This window comes from Arvicola amphibius, chromosome 5 (assembly GCF_903992535.2).
Source record: "Arvicola amphibius chromosome 5, mArvAmp1.2, whole genome shotgun sequence".
NCBI classification, from domain to species: domain Eukaryota; kingdom Metazoa; phylum Chordata; class Mammalia; order Rodentia; family Cricetidae; genus Arvicola; species Arvicola amphibius.
Genome location: NC_052051.1, coordinates 83,808,085 through 83,817,183, shown reverse-complemented (window position 1 = coordinate 83,817,183; position 9,099 = coordinate 83,808,085). Strand labels below are relative to the sequence as shown.

At 42.9% G+C, this 9,099-nt stretch overlaps 1 protein-coding gene across 1 annotated transcript in view; it reads left to right on the top strand.

Moving 5' to 3' along the window:
• Ckap5 (cytoskeleton associated protein 5) overlaps window positions 1-9,099 on the top strand; it is a 95,649-nt gene continuing 86,550 nt past the window's right edge. Inside the window, 1 exon segment of the mRNA XM_038331140.2 lies at window positions 1-66. The gene's annotated coding sequence lies outside the window, so the exon portion shown is untranslated.

The window sequence follows — 9,099 nt, the reverse complement described above, 5'->3', positions numbered from 1 at the left end:
GGTGTGCGGCGGCCCAAGCGGTTTTAAACGGCTTAGAGCAGGCCCCTCGGTCGCGGCCCGGCGGAGGTGAGTGGGCCGGGGGCCGCACCTACCAGCCTGGACCCCGGGGACCCGGCGGCGCGCGCTGGCCACCCAGGGCCGCGGGCGGGACCCTGGGCGGACGCGCGCCGCCGCGGTCTCGCGAACCCGGCAGGTCAGGCGGCGAAGCGGGGCGGAGGCCAGGGAGCCCGCGGCTGGCAGGGCGGGGGGCGTGGGCGCCCGCTGGGTTGGAGACCCGGGCTGGGGTTCAGGTGAGTAGAGCGCGTGGCGGGGCTTCTACTGCGGCGTCCGAGGTGGCGGGCGGCGCCGGCCGCGCCTGGAGGCTTGGGCGTCCGAGGCTGGGGCGGGGGCCCTGCGAGCAGGCCCGCGGTGGAGAGCGCCTCGCGGAATTGTCAAATGAATGAACCGGGGCCCGCCAGGGAGGGCCTGCGGCGGTTGTGAAGGGCCTGGTCGCCTCCGAGCCGCGCCGGAGCATGGTGCCCCGGCCTGTCTGTGTCCGCGTCCCTACCTGCGATGAGTTTTTAACGATTCTGATCACTTCGCCCGCCCCGCCTTGGTTTTCTCCATCCAAAGTCCGCAGAGTTGAGGTGTTTTGCAGCTGTGAGGTTTTCGGGGACAGTACAATAGCCCGCAGTGTGGGTTAGCCAGGCCGCGCCACTTTCAGGCCAGGTGAAATGAGATTCCCACTTTTTACGTCTTAGCAAATCGTTGTTGTTGAGAGGGCTGCCCGAAGTCGTGGTAATTGCCAGGCAAGATTGAATGCATCCCATTTTGTTTCTGCGTAGGAAATGAGAGAGATGTGGCCGAGTGGCTGCCTGTGTTAGAAGAAAACATATTTGTGTTGGTGAATCTAACAATGAGTTTGTGATTCAGCATCAATGGAGGTTTTGCAGAACTTGCCCCAAATTTATGCACGACTCTAATTCTCCTAGGAACCAAAGCATTAAATCTTGGCCCAGATAGGATGCTTGTCTTACATTATGCATAAGAATAGAACTGAAAACTCATTTTTAGAAAGGTGAAATTTCTTTTTTTCTTCATTTCACTACCCTGAAAAGTCCCCTTCTGTGACCTACAGACTAAATATAAATATAAATCAAGCAGATCATTTGAGACTTTTCTAAAGGAACTGGACAAACTTGTAGGTTTGCTATAAAGAAAATCAAAATCAATTTAGTTGACAACATAAGTCAAGGTAGTAAACCCGTAAAGAAAAAAAATGTGCCCAACGTTTTGTTATTTTTTAATTTTTTTTTTTTACTTATTATTACTATATTTCTTTACAAGGGTCTGGAGACGATGGCTCCAGTACTCAGTGGCAGTGAGTGCTCTTCCAGAGGACCTGGGTCTAGTCCCAGCACCCACGTGATAGCTCGGTCATCTATAACTCCAGGTTCAAGGGAGTCGGACGCCCTCTTCTGGTGCCCATGAGCACTGCATACAAGTGCTACAGAGACGAAACACTGTACACATAAAATATTTTTAAAGGTCTTTACATTTATTTGTGTGGGGCATGGGAGGTGTGCATGCCAGATGTCAGACAACTACTAGAGCTAATTCTTTCCCTCCATCTTGTAGGTTCGGTCAAACAACAGTTGTCTGGCTTGGCCAAAACACCTTTTACACTGCCTCTCTGGTTCCCAAATTTTACAACAAGTTTTACATACTGTTCACTTAGGAGGTGTTAAGCAAAGGTATTCCATAGCAATTTTCCAATATACTTTCCTCCCTGTTACTTTTAAAGTTTGGATCATCAACTTTGAATTATGAGAGTGATGTGTGGAATTCAGTTTAGTGATGAATAATGAATACCTTAATTTTAGGACCACCTGGGTTTGGAGAAAGCAATTAAAAATAATTAACTTGGGCTGGAGAGATGGCTCAGCGGTTTAAGAGCACTGATTGCTCTTCTATGGGGACCTGGGTTCAATTGTCAGCCCCACATGGTAGGTCACAACTGTAACTCCAGGATCCAGCACCTCACACAGACCTACATGCAGGCAAAAGACCAAAGCACACAAAATAAAATAAATTACATAGAAATTATTTAACACTACCTTTGGATAGTATTAAAATCTTTTTTTTAAGGTTTATTTTATATTATGAGTGTTCTCTCTATATGTAATTGTATGTACCTACCCCATAGACTTCAGAAGCATTAGATCCCCTAGAACTGGAGATGCTTATAAGCAGATATGGGGGTGCCAGGAACCAAACTTTGGGTCTTCTGCAAGAGCAGCACAAGTGTACTTAACTCTGAGCTGTTTCTCCAGCTTAGTGGTAAAAATCTTGATGACTATGACGAGTTGCCAGCATGGTGGTTCATGCCTCTGGTCCACTATGCGGGAGGCTGAAGCGGGGAAAATTGCTGAGTATGAGAGCAGCCTGGGCTACATAGTGAGCGTCTCTGTCTCAGAAAAGAGCAGCGAACCCAACAAGAGCAAATGAAAGCTTAATTTTACTCAAGCCAGGCTGTCTTGTTCTCTATTGAGGACTAATGTCTGTTAGATGTTACATTCTAGATTCAAGGAACACATTGTGAGCCAGGAATAAACATAGCACCCAAGGGAGTTTAACAGATTTATCTTTCAAACAATTTCCTATAGCAAATTATAGTTTCCATAAACCCTCTGGCTCAGCCCTAGGCCTTGAACAAAGTAAATTTCTGTTGCACATTTTATCTTTTTTAACTACTGTCAGAATTTTACCATGAGAACTGAGAAAGATTATGCAACTTCTAGGAGGCCGTATAACTTATGGAACCTGAATTTATTTATTTTATTTTTTTAAAAATATTTATTTATTATGTATACATATTCTGTCGGTGTGTATGCCTGAAGGCCAGAAGAGGCGCCAGACCTCTCTCTCTCTCTTTTTTTTTTTTACAGATGGCTGTGAGCCACCATGTGGTTGGTTGGGAATTGAACCTCAGGACCTTTGGAAGAGCAGCAAGCTCTTACAAACCTCTGAACCATCTCTCCAGCCCCTGGAACCTGAATTTAAACCCAACTTAGTAGCCAGGGTCTATGGTCTAAGGTCATTCTGTATAAAGTGATGGCTTAAAAAAATTCAACAGCGGATTTAAGGTAGAGCCTTCTTCATATCTACCAGAGATAAAAATATGGATGAGAAGAATGGTAATATTTTAGAGAGTCAGTTAAAAATACACCTTGTAGGCATCTGTGTGGTAGAACAAGGGTGAGATGTGTGTTGTTTTGAGATAGAATCTTGATATGTAGCCCTGAGTGGTCTGAATCCCACTGTGTAGGTTAGGATAGCCTTGAACGTGTAGTAAACCTTCTCCCGTTGCCCCCTTCAGACCGACCTGCTCCTCCACACCAGCTTTAACACTGAGACATAGAGATGTTAATCTGATTGTGATTGGGTTTTGGTGGTTGGTGTTAGAGAGGTTTGAGGTTTTAAATGATTCTCATATTTTTACATCTTGAGCTCAAAGATGTTACTTAGGTTGTTCTTTTTTTAATTTTTAGATTTATTTTATGTGTGTGTGTTGACTGCATGTATATATGTGTACCACCTGGGGTCAGATGATGGTGTTGGGTCCCGTGGAACTGAACTTTTCATGTGATTTTGAGCCACCATGTAGGTGCAGGGAACAGAACCTGGATCCTATGCAAGAGCAGCAAGTGCTCTAATAGCTATTTCTCGAGCCCTACTATGGTTATTCTTATCCTGCCTACCTAATTAAACTTTGAAGGCGTAAGTTGCTCCCTTTTGGCCTTCACTTTTCCTGTTCTCTGCCTAGAACCTTTCACCCAACTCTGCCTTTATTAATTCACATCTCAGCTCATCATGTCAACTCCTTAAAGAACCATTTTTCTAAGTTCCCAAGTAGAATAGCTGTCTTGGTTCCTTCTACCTCATTTTCCTTTGTTTCATTTATTGTTATTTGTTAGGTTGGCTTTTGTTTGTGCCAGACTTCCTCGCAGAACTGAAATATATTAGTATCTCTTCCAGTGCTGGGGACAAAGTAGGTCAGCTAGGCATAGTGGGGCACACCTGCCAGTGCTTAGGTGGTAGAGGCAGGAGGAGCAGGAGTTCACGGTTATTCTTGGTGGTTAGCAAGTTTGAAGACCATCTGGGCTGCATGCCTCTTGTCTAAGAATAGCAGAGCCAGGGTGGTGAGATGGCTCAGTGGGCTAAGGTGCTTGCCACCAGGACTTAGGACCTGAATTCTATCCTTAAGACCCACTCTCACATGTGATCTCCACATGTGTGCTGTAGTGGTACACTTGTATACACACATACACTAAATAAATGGTGTTTGGTGTGCTGTTTTTCTTTTTTCTTTAAAGCAGCACCAAAAAACAAGTAAATGGTGTAAAAAAAGAGTCTATTGAACAAAAGTAGCCTAAACTGACATATCTTCTGTGTGTGATGAAGTTAGACAAAGACAGTGTGTAACTGTGTTTCTGTTCTGTATCTTTGGATATGAACAGTATCTCAACAGATTAGCTCAGAAGTCTTCCATAGAGAAGACTAGAAGACTCTTAGATCTATGTGTAGACGTGCCTAGGCTCTCGTCATAAAGGCCTTTGCCCCTGTGAGAACAGAAGTACTGGTATGATCCCGGACTGCTGTCTGCATGGACCTGTGTTCTCTTGTGAAGTTGGTACATAGATACTTGCTTCAGGATTTAAAAAAAAAAAATTAAAAAATAGTAAAGAATAGTTTTACTCATCATTTCTCTCATTTGTTCTTTTCTCATGCTCTGACAGCCATTTTACTATCTTTGTAGTTTTCCTCTTCCAGAATGTCATATGTAATTAGAATCATTATGCCTTAAGTACTGTGTTCAGACTGGCTTCTTTAACTTCATTATAAGATTGAGGTTCATCATAGCCAGGACGGTGGTGGCACACGCCTTTAATCCCAGCATGCGGGAGGCAGAGGCAGGTGGATCTCTGTGAATTCGAGGCCAGCCTGGTCTACAAGAGCTAGTTCCAGGACAGGCACCAAAGCTACAGAGAAACCCTGTCTCGGAAAACCGAAAAAAAAAAAAAAAAAAGATTGAGGTTCATTGTATGTTTTCTTAAAGATTTTTTTTTTATTTTATGAGTGTTTTGTCTGCACGTATGCCTGCAGGCCAGAAGAGGGCACCAGACTGTCTTCCACAGCGACTGTACTGCTTTGCAGTTTCTCATTGCTCCACAATCTTTTTTGGTTTGAATTTTTTTTTCATGGTTTATTTTTTTTATATTTAAAATTTCCATCTCCTCCCCTCCCCTCCACCCATACCCCCCCTCCCTCCCTCTCCAGGCCAAGGAGCCATCAGGGTTCCCTACTCTATGTTAAGACCAAGGTCCTTCCAACTCCCCCCAGGTCCAGGAAGGTGATAGACCAAGCTGAGAAGGCTCCCAGAGAGCCCGTCCATGCAGAAGAATCAGAGCCCAGCGCCATTGTCCTTTGCTTCTCAGTCAGCCCCCACTGTCGGCCACATTCAGAGAGTCTGGTTTGGTCGCATGTTCCATCAGTCCCATTCCAACTGGAGTTGGTGATCTCCCATTAGTTCTGTCCCACCGTCTCCATGGGTGAACGCACCCCTCACGGTCCTGACTTTCTTTCTCATGTTGTCTCTCCTGCTCCTCATCAGGACCTTGGGAGCTCAGTCCAGTGCTCCAATATGGGGCTCAATCATTTTCTTCATCTATCGCCAGGTGGAGGTTCCCTCACGGTCCTGACTTTCTTTCTCATGTTCTCTCTCTTTCTGCTCCTCATCAGGACCTTGGGAGCTCAGTCCGGTGCTCCAATGTGGGGCTCAGTCATTTTCTTCATCTCTCGCCAGGTGGAGGTTCTTGGCCGCATCTCGCCCCACCCTCAAGTTCCCAATTCTTGCCTGGCGATCATGTCTACTTCCAATATCCAGGAGGATTACTATATCTTTTTTTGGGGGGGGGGTTCACCTTCTTATTATCTTCTCAAGGATCCCAAATTATAGGCTCGATGTCCTTTAATTATGGCTAGAAACCGATTATGAGTGAGTATATCCCATGTTCATCTTTTTGGGTCTGGGTTACCTCACTCAGAATAGTGTTTTCTATTTCCATCCATTTGCATGCAAAATTCAAGAAGTCATTGTTTTTTACCGCTGAGTAGTATTCTAGCATGTATATATTCCACAGTTTCTTCATTCTTCCACTGAAGGGCATCTAGGTTGTTTCCAGGATCTGGCTATTACAAATAATGCTGCTATGAACATAGTTGAGCAAATGCTTTTGTAGTATGATTGGGCATCTCTTGGGTAGATTCCCAATAGTGGAATTGCTGGGTCCTGGGGTAGGTTGATTCCGAATTTCCTGAGAAACCGCCACACTGCTTTCCAAAGTGGTTGCACAAGTGTGCATTCCCACCAGCAATGGATGAGTGTACCCCTTACCCCACAACCTCTCCAGCAAAGGTTATCGTTGGTGGTTTGGATTTTAGCCAATCTGACAGGTGTAAGATGATATCTCAAAGTTGTTTTGATTTGCATTTCCCTAATAGCTAAGGAGGTTGATTGCTCCACAATCTTGCCTGCACTTAGTTTTAACTGTTTCTTTCATTCATTCATTTATTTATTTATTAACCATTTTAGGAGTAATGTGGCCCTCCTAACTTTAAAAATGTTTTGTTTTTCATGACATTGATGTTTTGAGAGTGATAGTTACATTAAAAAGAAAGTTTTAAAAATTAATTTCTCATTTTAGATTTAAGCAAAAATTGCTTAAGTAGAATTAAATTCCTCTTACCAGCCTTCTTGTTGACATCTTACATGATACATTTGTAAAGGTAAGAAACCAATAATATATTTTATTATTTTTGTTTTTGTTTTTTGAGACAAGGTCTACATAGCTCTGGCTATCGTGGAACTTACTATGTAGACAAGGCTAAGCTTACTGAGACTCACAGATCTGCTTGTCTCTGCCTCTCATGTGCCATCATGCTCTGCTGTTTTATTTTATTTCATGGGGATGGGTTTGTTTATGTCAGCAGTTCTCAACCTATGGGTCATGACCTCATTGACCCTTTCATGGGGGTTGCATATCAGATACCCTGCATATCAGATATTCATATTACGATTCATAACAGTAGAAAATTACAGTTATGGAGTAGCAGCAAATTTTATGGTTGGATCAGCACAGCATGAGGAACTGTAAAGGGTTGAAGCATTAGGAAGGTTGAAAACCTGGTTTATGTGTTTGGGTGCACATACTTATAATGTGTGAATGGAGTCAGAGGGCAACCTTCAGAGTTGGTTCTTTCTACCAGGACAGTAACTGTGATTGGATTTGGTTATCAGGTGTGGTGTCAGATGCCTTCACCTACTGAGCTATCTCTGAATTTCAGCTGGGCAGTCAGTGTTGGTACCCATCTTTAATTCTAGCCCTTGAGAGGTAGAGGCGACAGATGAATCTCTGAGTTCAGGCCAGACAGAGCTACATAAAGTAACTCTGTCTTGGAAAACAAAAAACAAACAAAACCCCACTGAATTTCATTTGGATTTCAACAGATTTTCTATTTATACCCCAGTTGTGTTTCAGGATCCCGTCCAGGGCAACACATGACATTTAGTAGTCCTCTCCTTGCCTTCTCTGGTCTTCGGCAGTTTCTCAGTCTTCCCTTGTCTTCAGGACCTTGGAGATTTTAAGGAAAACTTTTTAAAGTTACTTTGTAGAGTGCTACTTCCTCTATGTTTGACATTTTTCTCATGATTAGATTAGAGTTATGTATATTTTTTGAATACCACCATATTGGGTATGTGATAGCCATGTGACGTTGTTACCAGTCAATTAATGAGTTCTTTGGCTCTGCCTGGATAGACAGCATGGGTAAGCAAGGAGAAACTCTTTGGTTTTGACAGTTTTTCTATCTCTAGGCATTTGAGAGCTGCAGAGGCTCCAGCTTGTAGGTAAGCGTGCCCTAGGTAGTACAGACTGGCCTTAGTTATTAGGATTCTTACTATAAAGTTTACCAAGGCTTTAATAGCAATGAAATCTGGTAGAAACTGTTTGAAACATTCCTAGTTGGGTTATATCTTCAAGGTTAGAGTAATAGCTGTTGATTATCATGTGGTTTCTTCAAAATGTGTCTGCCTCCCAGAGTGCTGAGGTTAAAGTTATGTGCCGCCATCACAGGGCTGCATTAACTTTTCTTATTTTAATTGTGTGGCGGGGTGGGAGCAGAAGCTCAAAGAAGCCAGAAGAGTCAGATCCCCCTGGGACTGGATCCGGCAAGTTTTTTGGATTGTTAGTGTTTCTATAAAACTAAAATAAAGCAAACCACCATTCCTTCCTAATAATTTAATCAAGAAGTAGAAAGTGGGCTGTGATTTGCCAGTGCTACAGTTACTTTTTTACTGAGAAACTTGACATTGAAAACACCTTGTTTATGGATGTAAATTACTGTTATCAAATAAGTACCATTTCATATTTTATAGGTGGGAGGCTTTTCAATATAAGCTCATAGTTTTATACATGAGAATACTAAAGTCCCAAAGATTAGTTGACCTCTCTGAAGTGTTACAGATAATTAATGTCAAGGAAGAAGTTGTAGAATATTTTCACCCTCACTTCTTTCATCCCTCCTTCTCCCCTTCCTCACTTCCTCCCTCTCCCATTATGCCTTTCAGGTTAAAAAAAAAAAAAAAGTTTGCTTTACACTTGTGCTTAAACACTGCAGAGTATGTTTTTACATTGTAAGAACCTTTTAGTTGGAAGCAAAGTCCCTCTCATAAATCTCCACGGTGTCTTTTATATATTAAAAATAATTATGTTACCATTTTTTAAAAAAAATTTCCTATTTCCTATCCTCAGCCAAAGAACTGAATCATTACCAATGGACAGGCAGACCTCCTTTCTTAAGTTCCTGATTATATCCCCTGCCCCTTTGTAATTTTTCTTTTATGTATATAAGTGTGTGTATGTATATGTACATGCATTTTAGGAACTGGAGTTACAGCATTAGGAATCAAACCTGGGTCCTCTGGAAGAGCATCCAATGTTCTTTTAAAAAAAAGTGGTTTTTTTTTTGTATGTTTGTTTATGGGCATAGTTGCATGAC